At 45.8% G+C, this 23,244-nt stretch overlaps 1 protein-coding gene across 6 annotated transcripts in view; it reads left to right on the top strand.

Moving 5' to 3' along the window:
* Positions 1 to 464: 464 nt before the first annotated feature.
* The window catches only part of SIPA1L1 (signal induced proliferation associated 1 like 1), a 278,502-nt gene continuing 255,722 nt past the window's right edge, over positions 465 to 23,244 (top strand). For 3 of the 6 annotated variants that reach the window (XM_056545760.1, XM_056545757.1, XM_056545754.1), the window contains exon 1: positions 466 to 697. The gene's annotated coding sequence lies outside the window, so the exon portion shown is untranslated. Of the gene's footprint in view, positions 698 to 23,244 lie in introns of all 6 variants that reach the window. The other 3 variants (XM_056545756.1, XM_056545759.1, XM_056545758.1) reach the window with 3 other exon arrangements.

Genomic DNA, 23,244 nt, shown 5'->3' with positions numbered 1-23,244 from the left:
GATAGGATATTGTGACCATAGTCGCCATGTAGTCCTAGTGTGACCACGGTTTTTGTCTGCACGTGTATTATGGCCGAAGTCGCTGTGTGGCCTTGTGGTCTCCAAACTGTGCACCTCCAGATGTTGCAAAACTACAACTCCCAGCAAGATGTACAGTGTTACAAAATACAACTCCCAGCATTCAAGGAAAACATTGTTATGGGTGTTCCATAGATACAGCACCCTTCAGTGACAAGGCAAGCTGTGGCCGGTAAACAGCAGCACAGAGGATTTTAGCACACATTCTAGCTGACTCTGGGGTCTGCATATGTCCGTCTCCCCTTATAGACAGTCAAGGCTGAAGTTGCCCTCATCCTTGCACACGGATTTCGCTCGTGAAGAGCGAGGAGGCGTGCGCTGTTGCCATGGTAACCCGCACCGCCCTCGGTACCGCCTGCCGCCATTTTGGCCAATGGGAAGTCTCGCGAGAATCCGCCGCAGGGGCTCAGCGCGAGCGGGTGGGAAGTAACTTTGTTCTCAACTTGTGTGATCGGAGATCGGAGAGCGGCTGGGGAGGGAGAGGCCGCGCCTGATATCGGGGCTCTGGGAGCACCCCAGGATTGCCGAGGGTGGGGTGCGGGCTGTATGGTGCCCCCTGCTGGATTATAGTGTGGACGGGAGCGCAGCCTGCGGGAGGAGCAAGCGACAGGAGCCAAAGGTAACAGCGATCTGCGGCATGGACGGGCTGTAACATCACATCCACTGCCCTGGTATACAGCATCCCTCACACTCACTGCCCTGGTATACAGCATCCCTCACCATATACAGCATCCCTCACACTCACTGCCCTGGTATACAGCATATACAGCATCCCTCAGCACACACTGCCCTGGTATACAGCATCCCTCACCATATACAGCATCCCTCAGCACACACTGCCCTGGTATACAGCATCCCTCAGCACACACTGCCCTGGTATACAGCATCCCTCACCATATACAGCATCCCTCAGCACACACTGCCCTGGTATACAGCATCCCTCAGCACACACTGCCCTGGTATACAGCATCCCTCACCATATACAGCATCCCTCACACTCACTGCCCTGGTATACAGCATCCCTCACCACACACTGCCCTGGTATACAGCATCCCTCACACACACACTGCCCTGGTATACAGCATCCCTCACCATATACAGCATCCCTCACACACACACTGCCCTGGTATACAGCATCCCTCACCATATACAGCATCCCTCAGCACACACTGCCCTGGTATACAGCATCCCTCACCATATACAGCATCCCTCAGCACACACTGCCCTGGTATACAGCATCCCTCAGCACACACTGCCCTGGTATACAGCATCCCTCACCATATACAGCATCCCTCACACTCACTGCCCTGGTATACAGCATCCCTCACCACACACTGCCCTGGTATACAGCATCCCTCACACACACACTGCCCTGGTATACAGCATCCCTCACCATATACAGCATCCCTCACACACACACTGCCCTGGTATACAGCATCCCTCACCATATACAGCATCCCTCAGCACACACTGCCCTGGTATACAGCATCCCTCACCACACACTGCCCTGGTATACAGCATCCCTCACCACACACTGCCCTGGTATACAGCATCCCTCATCACACACTGCCCTGGTATACAGCATCCCTCATCACACACTTTGCCCTGGTATACAGCATCCCTCACCACACTTTGCCCTGGTATACAGCATCCCTCACCACACACTGCCCTGGTATACAGCATCCCTCACCACACACTACCCTGGTATACAGTATCCCTCACCACACACTGCCCTGGTATACAGCATCCCTCACCACACACTGCCCTGGTATACAGCATCCCTCATCACACATTGCCCTGGTATACAGCATCCCTCACCACACACTGCCCTGGTATACAGCATCCCTCACCACACACTGCCCTGGTATACAGCATCCCTCACCACACACTGCCCTGGTATACAGTATCCCTCACCACACACTGCCCTGGTATACAGTATCCCTCACCACACACTGCCCTAGTATACAGCATCCCTCACCACACACTGCCCTGGTATACAGCATCCCTCACCACACACAGGACCAGACCCAGTCCTGCAGGTATACGGCATCTCTATACACTGCCCTGGTATACGGCATCACTATACACTGCCCTGGTATACGGCATCTCTATACACTGCCCTGGTATACGGCATCTCTATACACTGCCCTGGTATACGGCATCTCTATACACTGCCCTGGTATACGGCATCTCTATACACTGCCCTGGTATACGGCATCTCTATACACTGCCCTGGTATACGGCATCTCTATACACTGCCCTGGTATACGGCATCTCTATACACTGCCCTGGTATACGGCATCTCTATACACTGCCCTGGTATACGGCATCTCTATACACTGCCCTGGTATACGGCATCTCTATACACTGCCCTGGTATACGGCATCTCTATACACTGCCCTGGTATACGGCATCTCTATACACTGCCCTGGTATACGGCATCTCTATACACTGCCCTGGTATACGGCATCTCTATACACTGCCCTGGTATACGGCATCTCTATACACTGCCCTGGTATACGGCATCTCTATACACTGCCCTGGTATACGGCATCTCTATACACTGCCCTGGTATACGGCATCTCTATACACTGCCCTGGTATACGGCATCTCTATACACTGCCCTGGTATACGGCATCTCTATACACTGCCCTGGTATACGGCATCTCTATACACTGCCCTGGTATACGGCATCTCTATACACTGCCCTGGTATACGGCATCTCTATACACTGCCCTGGTATACGGCATCTCTATACACTGCCCTGGTATACGGCATCTCTATACACTGCCCTGGTATACGGCATCTCTATACACTGCCCTGGTATACGGCATCTCTATACACTGCCCTGGTATACGGCATCTCTATACACTGCCCTGGTATACGGCATCTCTATACACTGCCCTGGTATACGGCATCTCTATACACTGCCCTGGTATACGGCATCTCTATACACTGCCCTGGGATACGGCATCTCTATACACTGCCCTGGGATACGGCATCTCTATACACTGCCCTGGTATACGGCATCTCTATACACTGCCCTGGTATACGGCATCTCTATACACTGCCCTGGTATACGGCATCTCTATACACTGCCCTGGTATACGGCATCTCTATACACTGCCCTGGTATACGGCATCTCTATACACTGCCCTGGTATACGGCATCTCTATACACTGCCCTGGTATACGGCATCTCTATACACTGCCCTGGTATACGGCATCTCTATACACTGCCCTGGTATACGGCATCTCTATACACTGCCCTGGTATACGGCTTCTCTATACACTGCCCTGGGATACGGCTTCTCTATACACTGCCCTGGGATACGGCATCTCTATACACTGCCCTGGTATACGGCATCTCTATACACTGCCCTGGTATACGGCATCTCTATACACTGCCCTGGTATACGGCATCTCTATACACTGCCCTGGTATACGGCTTCTCTATTCACTGCCCTGGTATACGGCTTCTCTATACACTGCCCTGGTATACGGCATCCCTCACCACACGCTGCCCTGGTATACGGCATCCCTCACCACACGCTGCCCTGGTATACGGCATCCCTCACCACACGCTGCCCTGGTATACGGCATCCCTCACCACACGCTGCCCTGGTATACGGCACCCCTCACCACACGCTGCCCTGGTATACGGCACCCCTCACCACACGCTGCCCTGGTATACGGCACCCCTCACCACACGCTGCCCTGGTATACGGCACCCCTCACCACACACTGGCCCCTGGCACACCATGGTAACCTTCATACACCGTTCAGATGCTCCTCATACAGAACAACAATCCTTTTACAGAAAAAAAAAAAAGTTTTAAATTTCTCATTACACAATGTGCCCCATCGTGGTGCTGCCACACAATACCCGCTGGCAAATGTGAAGTCCTGAATTGTGTAGTCATGACAACCCTTGCAGCACAGTAGTCCTTGTCATCACTAAAATGTCTGTCGGGCATCATTACCAAGCAATCCTGACTGCATACCACGTACCCCCTCTACACAGCATGCCACACAACACCGGGCAGCGTGCCCCATCATGTAAGTTTTTGCACACTTCCTTTTGCTTGTATCTAACACTGTACTGATATAAGACCCCCCCCCCGGGGCTGGCATCATGACACTCAATGACAATACCAGTATCACCCACCTGCCATCTCCTGAACTCTAGAAAGGGCACCCTACAATGTGGGGCACAGTGTGACTCTCTGTAGCGTTTTCCAATCAGTGTGCCTCCAGCTGTTGCAAAACTACAACTTCCAGCATGCCCGGACAGCCGTAGGCTGTCCGGGCATGCTGGGAGTTGTAGTTTTGCAACAGCTGGAGGCACACTGTTTGGAAAACGCTGCCATACGGTAACCTGGCAGCCCTCTAATCTCATCCACAGCCATGTTACAGCAGAGGAGTTGTCACAGTGTGGTGATTTATTGCATTCTTCTGGCCACCAGCAATCTGTCAGCACTTCGCTCTCCGTAGGCTGTCCGGGCATGCTGGGAGTTGTAGTTTTGCAACAGCTGGAGGCACTCTGTTTGGAAAACGCTGCCATAAGGTAACCTGGCAGCCCTCTAATCTCATCCACAGCTGTGTTACAGCAGAGGAGTTGTCACAGTGTGGTGATTTATTGCATTCTTCTGGCCACCAGCAATCTGTCAGCACTTCGCTCTCCAGATACACAGCTCTGTTGTCTCCATCCCCAGCCTCTACGCAGACACGTCTTCCTTACACACTTTTTATTTTTTCGTTTTCGAGGTTTTGAGAACGTTTCTGTCCAGACAATGGTTTTCGTACAGTTTCGGGGAAGAAACAAATGTCACGTTCTCCCTGTGCTTGTGACGTTCTAGAACTGGAGGAATTTGTTGAATTTTTTTTTAAGGTGGTGATAGCAGATTATATTCTTGTGATAGATGTGCAGGTGTCGTGTGCGTCTCTTGTTCACGTGGGTGGGGGGGGCATCTGTTTTAGTGACATGACTTACAGGTCTTCACTCAGTTGTACACATTAGGCCAGTGTATCCTAACCGGGGTGCCTCCAGCTGTTGAAAAACTACAACTCCCAGTTATATACATTGGGCCAGGGTGCCTCCAGCTGTTGAAAAACTACAACTCCCAGTTATATACATTGGGCCAGGGTGCGTCCAGCTGTTGCAAAACTACAACTCCCAGTTGTACACTTTGGGCCAGTGTTTCCTAACCAGGGTGCCTCCAGCTGTTGCAGAACTACAATCCCAGTTGTACACATTGGGTTAGTGTTTCCTAACCAGGGTGCCTCCAGCTGTTGCAGAACTACAACTCTCATTTGTACGAATTGGGCCAGGGTGCCTCCAGCTGTTGCAAAACTACAACTCTCATTTGTACGAATTGGGCCAGGGTGCCTCCAGCTGTTGCAAAACTACAACTCCCATTTGTACCAATTGGGCCAGGGTGCCTCCAGCTGTTGCAAAGCTGCAACTCCCAGTTGTACAAATTGGGCCAGTGTTTCCTAACCAGGGTGCCTCCAGCTGTTGCAAAACTACAACTCCCAGCATGCACGGATAGTTGTTGGTCTGATCTTTGCAGTGTGCATCGTAGGGAAATTCTTTTGCAAATGAAGCAGTTCACGACCAGTTTTAGGCCTGTAATCACACATGCAGTTTTTGTTAACCAAAGCCAGAAGCGAATCAGAATCTCTGGTCGCGTGACATTAGACGACAATACATCTAATGCTTAAAAGAGTAGTCCAGTCTGGTCGGAGCGAACGACCCCCCCCCCCCCCCTGTGATCTGACACCATCCTGTGGATAGACCTTAAGTTTTATTATACTGAATAACCCCTTTAACATTGTTCCTGTGTTCTGGGTTACGATGAAGTGTGACCCCCCCCCAAAACGACAGTCGCCGAGTCATACGCAGCTTTTCTTGCATTGACGTCAATGAAGGTCGCATGCAACTTCTCTGCACAGTTGTGCAACCCAATCGCAACTGGAACAAAATAACACAACTTAGATGCCATTGGCTATGGTGCATCCCGCGTCAATGTGTAGCAGTAACCTAAGGCCTCATTCAGACTGTGACATTTTAAAGCCGAATCCCGCTCAGGAATCCTGTCGTTTTTTCAATGGAATTCTAGTGCAGCGCACATTCGGCAGAATTTCCACGGTGGAAACATCAGCCGCGGGATTTCCGTTTCTGGCCTCCTTTCTGCGGAATCCGCTTGGAAGTGCATTGCCGTTTATGGAGACGGCGCTTTTCCGAACGGTCCTAGCGCCGGCGTGTTCTGTCGGTCCCCGCCGACAGAACGTGCTGGATCCACTTATGGTTTTGACTTGAATTTGCATGTGTTGTTTCAGACGAGCGGATGCATTGTTTGCGCATGTGCTGCGGCTGCAGGTTTTCCGCCTGACTGCTGGTCTAATGACCTGAACTAAGTATCCTAGATGCCCCTGGCTGTACAGAACAGTAGTGAGGCGTCCATAAAACTCTATAGTAGGACCTCTGTACATGGCGCCACTGTACAGTAAAATAGGGATAAACGTGAGCCGCCATACTGGGTAAATGTTTTTCCATCTGTCACCGCCATTATGGGAACCATGCTGAAGTTACACAAAGGTTAAAGGGGTATTCCAGTAAAAGAAACAATTTATTTGTAAATTACTTCTAGTTTAAAAAAAAAAAAAATCTTAATCCTTCCAGTACTTCTTAGCTGCTGAAATGGAGTTGTTCTTTTCTGTCTGACCACATTGCTTTGTGCTGACACCTCTGTCTGTCTTAAGAACTGTCCAGAGCAGGAGAGGTTTGCTATGGGGATTTGCTCCTGCTCCCGACAGTTCCTTAGACAGAGATGTCAGCAGAGAGCACTGTTGTCCGCCAGACAGAAAAGTCAACTCAACTTCAGCAGCTGATAAGTACTGGAAGGATTAAGATTTTTTTTTTTTTTCTATAGGAGTAATTTACAAATCTGTAAAACTTTCTGGAGCCAGTTGAGATATATATATATATATATCTATCTCTATTTCTATTTCCCTGGAATACCCCTTTTAAAAAACTTTATAAGCCATCTAAATGCCAGCCATGTTGGTGGTGTCTGGGTGGGACAGGGGACCATGCTTCATTTTTCCTTTGTGGTTTCCAAACCGTTGACCTCTAGAGGTTGCAAAACTACAACTCCCAGCATGCCCGGACAGCCAACGGCTGTCCGGGCATGCTGGGAGTTGTAGTTCTGCAACCTCTTGAGGTCCATGGCTTGGGGGGCCGCTGTGTTAAGTGTATGTGTCTATTGAAATTAAGAAACGTAGGAATTCTGTATCAATGCAATGGTGACGGGCAGGATAACCAGTGTGTCTGGCAGCGTCCTGACATGCCAACACAGGAGCAGACGTCTTCTGAACACTGCACCGTCTGTCTGCAGCGCAAGCCTCTCCTTTATGCTTCATTCACAGGAAAACAACGTCCCTCGGCTGTCTCCTATTGGATCTGAGATCCGCATTCATCGCCCGTCTGAAAGAGGCTGTGTAGTGGACGGAGCGGCGGGCCGGTGACACTTTTTCTCCATAATACAGATCCAGGCTTTTGATCCCCCCCCCGCACTGTATACATGGCTAAGGTGGGGGTCATGCGATTGTATTGAACCTCGTACTAAGAGCCACTTATTCTGAGGACCCCAGCCTAATATCATGTAGCATGCCAGCGTGAGGAGGGGTCATTGATCATTGATGCCTTTCATAGTACAACACCTTCTTTGTGCTGTATGTATAGACAGAAAGTCGAAACGTATAGAGAATGGAAAGCCAGAGGTGTAGCATCCAAGGTGACCGGTGTCTGAAGGTTGGATGTAGCCTGCAGCATTCCTACCTTGTAGGGTGGGATGGATGAAGGATAACTATAGAAAGGATTCTGACGTCTTTCTAATCTTTTTAAAGTGTCCCTGTCATATCACAGAAAAAAATAATGCTTAAAGGGGTACTCCGGTGGAAATTATTTTTTTTAAATTTATTTAAAGAGGTTCTCCACTGCCCTGTCTTCCGGAGCTCCACTCGCAGCGTCCGGAAGTTTATTACTCTGGACGCTGTGTGTGCAGGCTTCCGTGTTCGAGGCCGCCCCCTCGTGACGTCACGCCCGCCCACTCAACGAAAGTCTATGGGAAGGGGGCCGGTAGACCTGAATGGCCGGCACCGAGGAGCTACTTTGACTCCCAAATGTATGCCCCCATGTGGGACATGTTGGCATTCATTCACTGCTGCTGGTTCCCGTCATGTCCTGCTGCTGCCCTGCTCCAAGAAGATGAGGAGCATTCAGCGGGAAGGGGAATAAGGACACCGGGGGGGGGGGGGGGGGGAGATAAGGATAAGCACATTGGGGTGAGAAAAAAGCCATGATCTAAGCATTACAAAATGACCACTGAGATATATTATGGGTGCAGTTGGGCCCTGCCCATGTGGTCGTGCAGTTGCAAGGAATGGAGGGCTCGAGGCCCCTGCTCTAGGGATCACTTGGGGCTAGTACTTCACCCTTGTGGTCAGACATTTATCCTCTATGTCTTGGTGATGAGTTGGGCGAAATCCCCTTAATAGGCAGCACTTTCATATGTTCAGGCTTCATTCCAGGATGTCCCTTTTTATTCGGGAGTGAAATGCTTGGCCCTTTCTGTGCTTTTCCTTTCATAGGTGTGAACATGCCTTTAGGGCTAATGAGGCTTTAATCCCTCAATTAGCTGTTGCCTGTGGACATGTAATAAAAGCCTGCACCCTTCCAACTATTGTTTTCCTCTAAGGGCAATACTGGAATGGTAATTGTGTGACCCTGACCTAGATAAATCATCTGCCTACCAAAAAATATACCATATATACTCGACTATAAGCCGACCCAAATATAAGACTAGGCCCCTAATTTCACCCCAAAAACCTGGGAAAACTTATTGACTCGAGTACAAGCCTAGGGTGGGAAATCCCCCCCCCCCCCCTCCCCTGTCATCATCCATCATCTCCCCTCTCCCCTGTCATCATCCCGACCCCCACTGTCATATCCAGACCCCCCTCTCTTGTTGTCTACTCACCTCCCCAGTTGTAGCTCTGTTGGTCCTTCCCTGTTGCCTAACAGCCGTCAATCGTCGCCTATCTACGCTGCAGAAACCGTCCGAATTCCAGTGGGAAGGGTGAGCCGGTCCGCTGTCCATCTTGACCGGGAGGGCCCTCTTCTCCACTCTGGGCCAGCCCCAGACTAGTGACGCTGCAATGACGCCACTGCACAGCGACGTCCGTTCGAAGGGATGCCCCTGACGTTACAGACGTCCCTGTGCAGCGGCGTCAATGCAGCGTCACTAGTCCGGGGCTGGCCCAGAGCGGAGAAGAGGGCCCTCCCGGTCAAGATGGACAGCGGACCGGCTCACCATCCCCACTGGAATTCAGCCGGTCCCTGCAGCGTAGCCCTTGCGGTGACTGTATTAGAGATGGTCCCCTACCTCTCCAACAGCTGCCTTTTTATTTTATTTTATTTTATTTTTAGCCATCTATTTGCTGTCAAGGTTTCTGTCAAGGCATTACGAGAATTCTTCGGACTGAGGGTTAAATCGGTCTGTTATTTTACTTTGGTTATATAAAGTCCTTTTATATGACTTCAAGCAAGCCCTTGGGCTGTTAATTGACAATGGGCAGGTTGTTTTGTTTGGCTCAGTCGTGCATCTTTAATGTGGAGCAGCTTTAGTTTCTCTGCCCTTGGGCACCAACATGCTGTAATCTATACGTGCCCCCTGGCAGTGGACTGATAATAAGTATTCTCTGTGCTTTATCACTTGCTTCCCAGGGGTAATAATTAATTTTGCCTGTGACTTTGCACTTGCTGACCGTTTCTACATCTCCAGACGACACCACGTAGGTCAAATGTTGCCATCCAGCGAATGGATTTTTTGTAGGCAAAAATATGTCAAGTAAATCTTCCATGCAGAATCATACTTGTATAGCAGCGTTCTCCAAACTGCGGACCTCTAGATGTTGCAAAACTACGACTCCCAGCATGCGGGGTATAGCTTTTTTTTCCGATTTGCATTGTAAATTTCCAAATATTGACACTGTAAAACAACTAAAGGGTTATGCTGCTCCTTTATTTTGGTTTCCTATAGACCAGTGACCTCCAAATTGACAACCTCCAGATGTTGCAAAACTACAACTCCCAGCATGCCCGGACAGCCAATGGCTGTCCGGTCATGCTGGGAGTTGTAGATTTGCAACATCTGGAGGTCCGCAGTTTGGAGACCGTTTCTATTTAGTTTACTCGCCCAGAAGCCGCAGGCTATAAGTAAAGACACAATGGGGGAGATTTATCAATACCTGTCCAGAGGAAAAGTTGCTGAGTTGGCCATAGCAACCAATCAGATCGCTTCTTTCATTTTTAACAAAGCCTATGCAAAATGAAAGAAGCGATCTGATTGGTTGCTATGGCCAACTCAGCAACTTTTCCTCTGGACAGGTTTTGATAAATCTCCTCCAATGAGTCCAGAACAGATCTAATAAAGCTTTAATGAAAAAAATAATAATACAGCAGCACACTGCCAGCACAAAGATACAGATAAAATATGAAATGCTATATAGGTATAATGCAAAAAATGAAAAAGTGAGGTACTTAGCTCACAATTTGGCGGCCAAATAGTTTGGACCATCCCACCACGGTAAGGTGACCTCATTGGGACGGACCCTACACTGTGAATATGCCTCTTTGTGCTGCTGTATTCTCCTGTTTATGTATATTCAGCCTAGCAGCGTGCACCTGGATGCCAGGTCCATGCAGTAGTTTTCGTATCAGTATGTGCTGCCCAACTTATCCTTGTGTATATATATATATATGTAAAATACGATTCTGAATATCCCAGCCGTGCATCCTGGGATGCGTAGACCCCAACAGCCGCAGCGACGACTTGCCAACGTGTTTTGGTAAGGTCTAAATTATCTCCGTAATTCGCGTAGCGGGTCGGAGCGCTGTTTGGGGAACGCTCAAACGCCCTTTTCAGTGCTTCCTTTTTTTAATTTCCCCACGGTGTTGTAACGTATTGTTTTATACAGAATATATAATGCACCAGCGTTTTACACAGTGTTATGCGGTGACATTTGGAAGGTCTGCAGCTTTAAACAAAGGGTAAGCAGAGCCCTGAGCATAATCGCATGCATCTCAAAGGAGGCAGCGGAACAAAGACAGAAGGTGTGGGCTGTGGGAAGGCCGAGGTGGTGGTGGGGGACCATCTCTAATACAGTCACAGCAAGGGCATTCCTGGGAATGCTAATCCGGAACGGGAGATGTGTACGTGTTTATGAAATTAACATTTCAGTAGGAAATAATAATACAAAGGTTCCTCACCTGGTTAATCCGCTGCAGCTCCGGTGGCTTTAATAATTATCCTGGGGCAATGAGGTCACATATACACATCTGACATCATTGGGCTCAATGGACATGTGCTGTAAATTATGACATCACACTGACTGCAGCGTGTACTATGTGACATCATCGCTTAAAGCAGCGTTTCCCAACTAGGGTGCCTCCTGCTGTTGCAAAACTACAACTGTAGTTTTGCAACAGCTGGAGGCACCCTGGTTGGGAAACACTGGCTTAAAGGATGGTTAACGGCGCCGGAATGGCGGAAGAGTTCCTGACATGCACAGAGGTGTCAGCAGAGAGCACTGTGGTCAGGCCGAAAGTAAAGTCAGAAAGAAAAGAACTTACTGTGGATCATAACAGCTGATAAGTTAAGATTTTTTTTAATAGAAGTAATTTACAAATATTTTTAACTTTCTGGCAACAGTTGATTTATAGAAAAATAAATGTTTTCCAGTGGAGTACCCCTTTAACAGATGGGTAAAGATAGACATACATTCCAAAAAAAAAAAGCTGCTGCCAGACTCCTCTGGTGGAATCTTATGTCCCAAAGCCTACATGTAATGATATATAAGCTGGTTAAACGGGTACTCCGGTGAAAACCATTTTTCTTTTAAATCAACTGGTGGCAGAAAGTTAAACATATTTGTAAATTACTTCTATTAAAAAATCTTAATCCTTCCAGTACTTATTAGCTGCTGAATGCTACAGAGGAAATTCCTTTCTTTTTGGAACACTGATGACATCACGAGCACAGTGCTCTCTGCTGACATCTCTGTCCATTTTAGCAACCATGCATAGCAGATGTATGCTAAGGGCAGCATGGTGGCTCAGTGGTTAGCACTGCTGCCTTGCAGTGCTGGGGACTTGTCATCAGAGAGCATTCCAAAAAGAAAAGAATTTCCTCTGTAGTATTCAGCAGCTAATAATAAGTACAGGAAGGATTAAGATTTTTTAATAGAAGTTATTTACAAATATGTTTAACTTTCTGCCACCAGTTGATTTAAAAGAAAAAAGGTTTTCACCGGAGTACCCCTTTAAAGCTCCTCTGGTATATGTCACCAACAAGAGGCCAGAGAAGTTCTATTGGGCTCACCTACTTTTTCCCAGTATACATTTTCTCTTATAATGGAATAGTGTTGTATACTACGCTACTTTTATAAAGGCTATATATGTATATCATTTTTTTTTTTTTTTTTTTTTTTTTAAAGGTTTCATTTGGCAATTTGACAAGTTAAACAGAACAAGTCCAAACATAGCAACAGCAGCAGTATCAGCCTGATTATGCCCAAAATTGCACACATCGCAAAGTAAACGCCAGGTTCGAGTGATAACAGAAAAGGAACAAATCGGTGTATAGACAGGCAACATGTCATAGGTGTTAAAGCAGGTAGACCAAAAAAAGCATAGCTTGCTTTTACGCTACAGTTTGTGACCGGCCGTAAGAAGATAGTGGGAGAAAAATTTGTGCTTGCGTCATTTTTTTTCCCCCGCTTTTTTTTCCGGCGGAATAACGGGAGTCATAACGAACATTAGAGGAATCCCATTCATAGAAACATAGAATGTGTTGGCAGATAAGAACCATTTGGTCCATCTAGTCTGCCCAATAATCTGAATGCTATGAATAGTCCCTGGCCCTATCTTATATGAAGGATAGACTTATACCTATCCCTATCTTATATGGAGGATAGCCTTATACCTATCCCTATCTTATATGGAGGATAGCCTTATGCTTATCCCATGCATATTTAAACTCCTTCACCGTATTTGCAGCGACCACTTCTGCAGGAAGGCTACTCCATGCATCCACTACTCTCTCAGTAAAGTAATACTTCCTGATATTACTGCAGAAACCTTTGCCCCTCTAATATAAAACAATGTCCTCTTGTGGTAGTTTTTCTTCTTTTAAATCTCCTCTCCTCCTTTACCGTGTGGATTCCCTTTATGTATTTTAAAGTTTCAAAATGTTTTTTTAAAAGTGATCAAAAGATCACATCTTTAATTGTCTTTTTGGATACTTTGTCCCTAAGTGTAAAATCCAGCATGCCTTTCTCTCTTACTTCTATTTAAAAATCTCAATCCTCCCAGGATTTATCAGCTGCTGCATGCTCCACAGGAGGCCATCTAATTCTTTTTGCCCGTCATTATGCCTGTTAGGCTCATGGGATCTTCTTTGCCCGTTATGATGCCCGTTAGGCTCCGTTTCAGTAACGGACGGTATGGGCGTTTAAAATGGGGGGGGGGGGGGAGAGCCATTAATGTCCAACATACACTCCTGTGAACCCCCTCCTGGAGAAGATAAGAAGGGAGTCAGTAAATCACACCAAGGCTGACACATTTTATGGGGCTTTTTAGGACCCTTTTGACTAAGGGAGAAAATCTGATATCGCAGTACATATGTGTTAATTAGACTAATCCATCTCGAATTGGGGGGAAATGCTGTCCTTCCATGTCATAGCTATTAAAAAAACGGTATCAATTTAAATAAAATTTTGTCATTAGTGTCACCTGCACTAACCTGTCAGTTCAGACAGGTAGTGCAGTTGACACTGACAACCATACTTACCTGGTCCTGATCCATGCTCTGGTTTCCGCGATCTTCTGAATCTCCAGTCTCTGGGCCGACTTGGAGCATGGGCGGAACTTTGTGATGTCACTAGTGTCTCTGCTCTGCTAGCAAATAGCATTAGTGATGTCACAAAGCTCGTCCTTGCTTCATATCGGCTCCGAGACGGAAGATACAGAAGAAGAGCGCAAGAACCAGAGCGCGGAATGGGACCAGGTAAGTATCGTTGTACCAACAGGTTAGTGCAGGTGACACTGACAGATTTCCTTTAAAGTGGTATTCAAACTTTTTACATTTTCAGGGTCAATTAACAATATCCAAATAATATTTGAAACTGCAGAATTTGAAGCTGTGTTCAGTCATTTAGTTTAAATTGAACTCTGCCGCATATAAAATCTGTGGCCGGGAATACACATGCTGAGAGTTGTAGTTTTGCAAAAGCTGGAGGCATCACTTACTTAAAGGGGTACTCCACTGCTCAGCGTTTGGAACAAATTGTTCGGAATGCTGGAGCCAGCGCCGTGAGCTTGTGATGTCAGTCACGCCCAGCCCCCTCAATGCAAGTCTATGGGAGGGGGCGTGACGGCTGTCACGCCCCCTCCCATAGACTTGCATTGAGGGGGTGGGGCGTGATGTCATGAGGGGTCGGGCTATGATGTCGCAAGCTCCCGGCTCCAGCGTTCGAAATAGTTTGTTCCAGACGCTGAGCAGCGGAGTACCCCTTAATTGCCAAATGATACACGTCTTTTGGCAATTAAGGGGTACTCCGCTGCTCATCGTTTGGAACAAACTATTCCGAACACTGGAGCCGGGAGCTTGTGACATCACGCCCCACCCCCTCCATGCAAGTCTATGGGAGGGGGCGTGACAGCAGTCACGCCCCCTCCCATAGACTTGCATTGAGGGGGCGGGGCGTGACTATGACATCACAAGCTTTCTGAGATACACCGTTCACGTATACCTACCATGTAAACTGATCCAAGACCAGTGCTGCAAGGTGAAATGAATAAACAGGTTTCAGGGTTGAGTGATTCCCTTCTTCAGGTTCTTTATATCACCATGTCATGTCTGCAGCATTGCACAGCATACTTTTCCACGTTTTAGTTATTTTATTTGCTTTTTGTGCCTGTTTGCTCTGTTTACACTGATACCGGAGTCTCTAACCTCTCCTGCAGTCGTTTCCTGGTACCTGTATATTGTGCTAACACTCCCTGTGTGTACAATGATGGGGCCGGAGATTAGCGCGGCTTTATGACCGGCTCCCGAGAGGCGGCATTTTCTGTTTCTTTTCCTTGCATAGATATTTTGATGAATTGTCTCCTTCTAATACTTCCCTTAGTAATATTCTGGTTACTGGTACAGTACTGGCAGAATGGAGTCCCCTGTGTGTCCTCTTCCCCATTACGGAATGGTTTGTTACTGGGGTCATTGTTGTCCTTCCTATATGAAGTGCACAGACTGTTTGATGTAATGTGATTCCATTTACACTTCTGGAGGCTAAAAAAGAGCTCACACTTGGGTAATAGAAACCACACGATATGACGCATAACGCCGAAGGGGGAAAGACTGACGGCCCAGATGTATAATAGTCCAGAAAACTCTGGCGAGCCCACTCCAGATTGTTATGATGACTTGTGTCTGAGACATAAATGATTTATTAAACCAGTGTTTCCCAACCGGTGTGCCTCCAGCTGTTGCAAAAATTAAACTCCCAGCATGCCGAAGTAGTTTTGCAACAGCTTGAGGTGCACTAATTGGGAAACGCTGAAATGAGATGCTCCTACACATTAGAGAAAGCTTGACTAAACCTTCCTGTATCTTTTGAGACATTTATTTAAATTTAATTAATTAATTTTTATTTAATTGTATTTAATTATATTTTGCGCAGAAAGAAAAAAATAGCAATTTTGCCACTTTGTGCTGGAGAAGAGAATGATAAATTCCCCCAAAGTGTTTTTATAGGCGTACTGCAGTGTAAGACCACTTATCCCCTATCCGAAGTATAGGGGATAAGTGTGAGATTGCTGGGGGTCAAACCTCTGGGACCCACCATGATCTCCAGCACGGCGCCCTAACTCTCCCATGCACGGAGCTGTGTCCGACACACTCCCTCTCTGTATTTCTATGGGAGAGCTGCAGATACATAGAGGGGGTATGTTGACCACCGCTTCACACCAACCTTTTGATTTAGATCGGTACTACACTGCTGGGGGAGGAGGAGGTGGTAAATATTTTTTAAGTAACTTGGAGATAAGAACAACCAATAGGCATCAGTAGAAGACAATGCAAATTTCTTGGAGTATTTGCTCCTTGGATTAAAGGGGTTATCCAGGAAACAACTTTTTTTTTATTTTTATATATATATATATATATATATATATATATAAAATCAACTGGCTCCAGAAAGTTAAACAGATTTGTAAATTACTTTTATAAAAAAAATCTTAATCCTTTTAATACTTATGAGCTGCTGAAGTTGAGTGGTTCTTTTCTGTCTAAGTGCTCTCTGATGACACCTGTCTCGGGAACTGTCCAGAGTAGAAGCAAATCCCCATAGCAAACCTCTTCTACTCTGTGCAGTTCCCGACACAAGCAGAGATGTCAGCAGAGAGCACTGTTGCCAGACAGAAATCTCAACTTCAACAGTTGATAATTATTGGAAGGATTAAGATTTTTTTTTTTTTTAATGGAAGTAATTTACAAATCTGTTTAACTTTCTGGAGCCAGTTGATTTTTTTAATGCAATACCCCTTTAAGGTGAAATCACCATAGACCACATGTGATAGTTACGCAAGTAGTTAAGCAACAGCTGGAGGTCCACCAGTTTGGAGACCACTGCCCTAGTGGTTCCCATTGTTGGAACAGCATGTGATCTGCTTAGCATGGGGAGATCCTTTACCCAAAACTATACGAGACATAGAGGAGGGGGCTCCATTGCATCCCCATCGCCGGGCTCTTTAAGTTGCCGGTATATAATGGTCTTCTGAATGTATGATCAGTCTTAGGACTGTCTTGGTCAGTGTAATGACTAGAGATGAGCGAACTTACAGTAAATTCGATTCGTCACGAACTTCTCGGCTCGGCAGTTGCTGACTTTTCCTGCATAAATTAGTTCAGCTTTCCGGTGCTCCGGTGGGCTGGAAAAGGTGGATACAGTCCTAGGAAAGAGTCTCCTAGGACTGTATCCACCTTTTCCAGCCCACCGGAGCACCTGAAAGCTGAACTAATTTATGCAGGAAAAGTCAGCAACCGCCGAGCCGAGAAGTTCGTGACGAATCGAATTTACTGTAAGTTCGTTCATCTCTAGTAATGACCCTTAGAGGAAGGGGATATAGTATTTGTTCATCAGATCTGGCTGCGTACAGCCCTTTTTTATTTAGTAACTTTATGGCTTAGGGTTTCATTGTTTTCTATGTCATCTGGTCCCACGGATGTGTTTTGTGGGGGACGCTTGTCATGATTTGTGACTTGGCCGGGGGTTGTTTACCACCATTGGTTAAGCTTATCACAAACTGCAGGGTTTATGTAGCGGTTCCAACAATGAAGGGAAATTGGAGGTTTTCAGTGACCATGTTTTTCTCTTTTAAAGTTTGCCCGGGTGCATTCTCTTGTTCTCACGTGAATCGGTAAAACACAAATCTTAGGATGGCCTGCTGTAGGGACGGGGCCTAGAAAAGGCCATGTGAAAAATTCTCCATTCCGGTTTACACATTTTAAATGGGCACTGTCATGGGGAAAAAAAACTACTTGTATGTCATAGAGCAGTGTTCCCCAACCAGGGTGCCTCCAGCTGTTGCAAAACTACAACTCCCAGCATGCCCGGACAGCCGAAGGCTGTCCGGGCATGCTGGGAGTTGTAGTTTTGCAACAGCAGGAGGCACCCTGGTTGGGGAACACTGTCATAGAGACATCAAAAGTTTTGATCTGAGCAGTCAATCGAGGAAAAGTGCACTTAGCGCATTTTCTCCCTCTTTGTGTCATGTTAGGCGGCATTCACACCACGTTTTTTTGCAATACAGCTCACGTATACGTGAAAACCGCACGGAACCGTATTGAAAACCCTATGCATTGATTCTCCATTGAAAACCGTATGCCAAAAGATGCATCCGGTTGCATCAGTTTTGCGTCTTGTATGGTTTTGTCCGTTTTCTTATTTTTTATTTTTTTTTCCCTGTACCCTACCACGGTTTTTGGTCCGGGTGAAAAACCATAATAAACCGTATACGTGTTTTTTTTTTTTTTTGTAACATGGGAATCAGTGGGAACCGTACAGAACCGTATGTGCGTACGGTTCAATCCGGTTTTAACCATACGGTTTTTGACTTTGCACAGTTTTTTTTTTCTTAGAATTTCAATCAAATAAGTGGAACTTTATTCATAATGGAATGAAAAGTTAGAAACGTATACTTTTTTTTTTTTTCTTAAAAAACGGATGCAACCGGACATCATTTTTCAAACAGTATCCGGATTAAAATTTGTTGACGCGTTTTGATACAGTTTAGTCCGGTTTTGAGGAATCAGTTTTTCATCAAAAACCTGATATGGGAACTGTATTGCAAAAATGTAACCTAACCTAATGTAAGTCTATGTGACTGTCGTGGTCTCCCTGCTCATTTTGTGATTGTTCGGGGGCCTGAACACCTAAAACCCTCCTTATGTAGGTCTTAAAACTTTTGTACTGGGGGGCCTGTGTGGGACTCCGGATGGCTCCTAATAATAACAGTAAGGGAATGTTGAGACAAAAACCATGTCAAATAGCCCCATTACATTATTTTAATGGGAGACTTTAATGTGTGCTTGTTAAAGGGGTATTCCAGGCAAAACCTTTTTTTTATATATATCAACTGGCTCCGGAAAGTTAAACAGATTTGTAAATTACTTCTATTAAAAAATCTTAATCCTTCCAATAGTTATTAGCTTCTGAAGTTTTCTGTCTAACTGCTCAATGATGATGTCACGTCCCGGGAGCTGTGCATGATGGGAGAATATCCTCATAGGAGCTGGACAGCTCCCGGGACGTGAGTCATCAGAAAGCAGTTAGACAGAAAACAGCAACTCAACTTCAGAAGCTAATAACTATTGGAAGGATTAAGATTTTTTAATAGAAGTAATTTACAAGTCTGTTTAACTTTCCGGAGCCAGTTGATATATAAAAAAAATGTTTTTGCCTGGAATACCCCTTTAAGCTCGAAGGCCGGGTTCATACTACAAAATTTCTGAGCGTAATTCCGTTTTGAAATTCCGCTCAGAAATTCCGGTAGAGCAGAGTCCTATTGCTGGCGGTGGGATTCCACTGCACAGTGCACACTACGGATTTTTTCAGGCGGACTTTCCACCTGGATCTCCGCTCTGCAGACATTGCTGTCTATGGGGACGGCACTCAGAATCTTCCGCAGTTTGAACCCGGCCTAAAAGTTCCATTGAAATGAGCAGAGCTTTAGTGGTGGCACCTTGTTATGCTGACCACTGCTCTGTGGCACACATAGTCAGTGTCCATGTGAACGTACCCTAAGGCTCCGTGTGTTCACCCGTGTAACCTCATTAGGGATCATTGGATCACTTTACAGAAGTAATAAACTCCTAGGAGCACCATTCCTGACTTTTCTGGCCACTTTAAAGGGTACCTCTCATCGAATAAACTTTTGATATATTTTAGATTAATGAATGTTGAATAACTTTCCAATAGCATGTTAATGAAAAATATGCTTCTTTCTATTGTATTTTTCCCGATCAGTCCTGTCAGCAAGCATTTCTGACTCATGCTGGAGTCCTAAACACTCAGAGCTGCCAGCCTGCTTTGTTCACAGCCAAACAGGCTGTGAACAAAGCAGGCTGACAGCTCCGAGTGTTCTCCTTTGTGAACAAAGCAGACTGGCAGCTGGTAGTGTTTAGGACTCCAGCATGAGTCTGAAATGCTTGCTGCCAGGACTGGTAGGGAGACCCCTAGTGGTCATTTCTTCAAAGTGGAAAATTAAATAGAAAGAAGCATATTTTTTAATAACATGTAATTGTAAAGTTATTCTGCATACATTAATCTATAATATATCAACAGTTTTTTTGATGAGAGGTACCCTTTAAAAGCAAAACTACTTTTCAAGACTAAACAAATCATTGGGTGATTTGTTAGATTGGAGAAACTGAATGTCAATATGCTCTCTAATAAATATGTAAATTTTTTTATTTATTTATTTTTTTTGTCTTGTCCACAGTGCTCTCTGCTGACACCTCTGTCCACGTCAGGAACTGTCCAGAGCAGCATGGGTTTGCTATGAGGATTTTCTCTTGCTCTGGACAGTTCCTGATTTGGGCTTCAGGTGTCAGCAGAGAGCACTGTGGACAAGACAAAAAAGAAATTCAAAAAGAAAATAATTTCCTCTGTAGCATACAGCTGATTAAAACTAGGGGAAGGGTAAAGATTTTTTAATAGAAGTCATTTACAAATCTGTTTAACTTTTTGGCACCAGTTGATTTAAAAAAAAAAAGTTTGCCACCGGAGTACCCTTTTAAGGCTATGTTCACACCTTGGAATCTCCATGCGGAATTCCCATGAAAATTCCACTGCTGCAGAGTCCGGTTGAATTCAATGGGATTCTGTTGCTCTTTGCACACGGCGGAATTTCCGCGTCAGTTGTTTCCAGCACGGAAATTCCAAATTCCGTGTCCGCAGAAATAATGTCTGTGGAATGTCCGCACAGAGATTTTTTTCCTGTGTACATTCCGACATGTGAACATGGCCTAATTCTAAGGTTAAAATGTGGAGTTTTTATTTTTTTTATTTTATTTGATTAATTTAATGATTTATTTATGTAATTATAATTTTTTTATGTATTATTTTACATTTTCAGTTAACGTTTACATGTGGAATTTCGCTCTAAAGATATTGCGTTACTTCTTTATCCTTTCTTGGCGGCTTTTCTTCTGAATGAGTATGATATGGTATTAGGTATAAAGCCTATTATTTCAGATTAGATGCCATTGATTATAACAAACTAGAGGGTTGCGCTTTGCAGTTTTTCAGTTTCCCTACAGCACCTCTTCAGGCGAAATGGAAGATTACATGGAGCTTTTTTTTGGCACTATTGAGCTCTCTGTGCTATGCCCCATGGGCCTTCTCCAGAGATATTTTCTTTGAAGCTGTTCTGGAATAAGATTTGTCCAGAATATCCTTAGGATAAGGTCTCTCTGGCAGACCGTTGCTCTAGATCAGTGGTCTCCAACCTGCGGACCTCCAGATGTGTCAAAACTACAATTCCCAGCATGCCCGAACAGCCAACGGCTGTCCGGGCATGCTGGGATTTGTATTTTTGCAACATCTGGAGGGCTGCAGGTTGGAGACCACTGCTCTAGATCTATTAGATAAAGCGAAAGGCTGTTTTACAGGTGGATATTGTTAATACTCGAGTATAAGCCGAGTTTTTCAGCACGATTTTTCGTGCTGAAAACGCCCCCCTCGGCTTATACTCGAGTGAACTCTCCGCCTGTCAATCCATTTCAGTGGTCTTCAACCTACAGACCTCCAGATGTTGCAAAACTACAACTCCCAGCATGCCCGGACAGACCACTGATGAAGGGATTGACAGGGGGGGGGGGATGATGACGGGGGTCTGGATGATGACGAAGGCCGCAGTGGTCTTCAACTCGTGGACCTCCAGAGGTTTCAAAACTACAACTCCAAGCATGCTGGGAGTTGTAGTTTTGCAACATCTGGAGGTCCGCAGGTTGAAGACCACTGATGAAGGGATTGACAGGTGGTGATCATGAAGGGGTGGGGTCTGTATGATGACATGGGGGGGGGGGAATGATGTATTTCCCACCCTAGGCTTATAGTCGAGTCAATAACTTTTCCAGGGTTTTTGGGGTGAAATTAGGGGCCTCGGCTTATATTCGGGTCGGCTTATCCTCGAGTATATACGCTACCTGCTGCTTGGCTATAGGAAATATTAGGTAACTAGTTTTTTTTTTTTGGTAGGTATAATGTGTCCTCACATTGGCATATGTTGACATTTTATACAGTGTATCTTTGCTGTAGAAATGTATGTGCCCATCACATGCTGTCGGAGGCATGGTACACAACGTACTGTATTCTCTTCCTTGTGTTTCCAAGGTGATGTGACTCATAGAATTAAAATCTATCAAAGTAAGAAGATGAAATACCAGCAAGTAGAATTCACTATATATATATATATATATATATATATATATATATATATATATATATATATATATATATATACATATATATACATACAGATAGCTTGGGCACAAGTCTTTCCTGTATTCCTGATGGCCTTCATCTTGATAGTCTTCCTTTCTTTACTGGAGCAAGTCTCCAATATCTAAGGGAATCCATCATCTGTATTTGCTGCAGACACCATCTGATGATCCAGCACTTGAAATTACGAAAAGCTTTATTGAAGATCACTGGACACATGTAAAACTGACGATGGTATGGTCAGTTTTACCTGTGTCCAGTGATCTTCAATAAAGCTTTTTGTAATTTCAAGTGCTGGATCATCACTTCTTTGTACTACGTTGGGAGGTGGTGAGCTGGCAATTTTGCACATTGTGTTTTAGACACCATCTTATATCTATTAGCTGGGAAATAAATATTATACCCTAAGGGCAGGGTCACATGGGGCGTGCCTGCAGCGTATTTGATGCTGCGGTCCCGCCTCATAGCCGCTGCGGTTGCGGCCGGATAGCTTCATATGTCCGCTCATAGTGGCGAACTTCTACAGCGGGAAATCCCCCTCTACGAACGGACACACAGGTACCCGGCTGCAGCTAAGAGCTCGCTCTGCAGTCTCTCTGTAACTGCTGTCGGTGCATCCGCAGCGTGAAATACACTGCAGGTGCGCCGCACCGGACCCTGCCCTAAGTGCCCAAGAGTTGGGGCTGAGCTGCTCATGAGCAACTGCCTGGCACACCTCTTCGATCACCCTTACCTCCCTGCCCCCCAGCACTAATACACAGGGTTATGTTCATCCATCGATGAGTGACTGGGAGTTGTGGTTAAGCCTACTATAGGGGTTATCCCACAGTTAAAAGTTTTGCTCTATCTATAGGATAGGAGAACTCTAGCTGATTGTTGGAGGTTTGACGATCACGACAAGGAGGGGAACTGTCCCCCCTGGAATGAACAGATCATGCAGTGCCTCTGCTGTCCATTAATTCCCATTGGGGCTTCTGAATGGTATGCTCCATTCATTCTGGGGGATATTTCACCTCTGTTCTTGGGATTAGTGGGGGTC

This window comes from Hyla sarda, chromosome 11, assembly GCF_029499605.1.
Source record: "Hyla sarda isolate aHylSar1 chromosome 11, aHylSar1.hap1, whole genome shotgun sequence".
In the NCBI taxonomy this organism is placed as follows: Eukaryota; Metazoa; Chordata; class Amphibia; order Anura; family Hylidae; genus Hyla; species Hyla sarda.
Note: the sequence above shows the minus strand (reverse complement) of the source record. Positions and strands in the feature narration are given on the sequence as shown.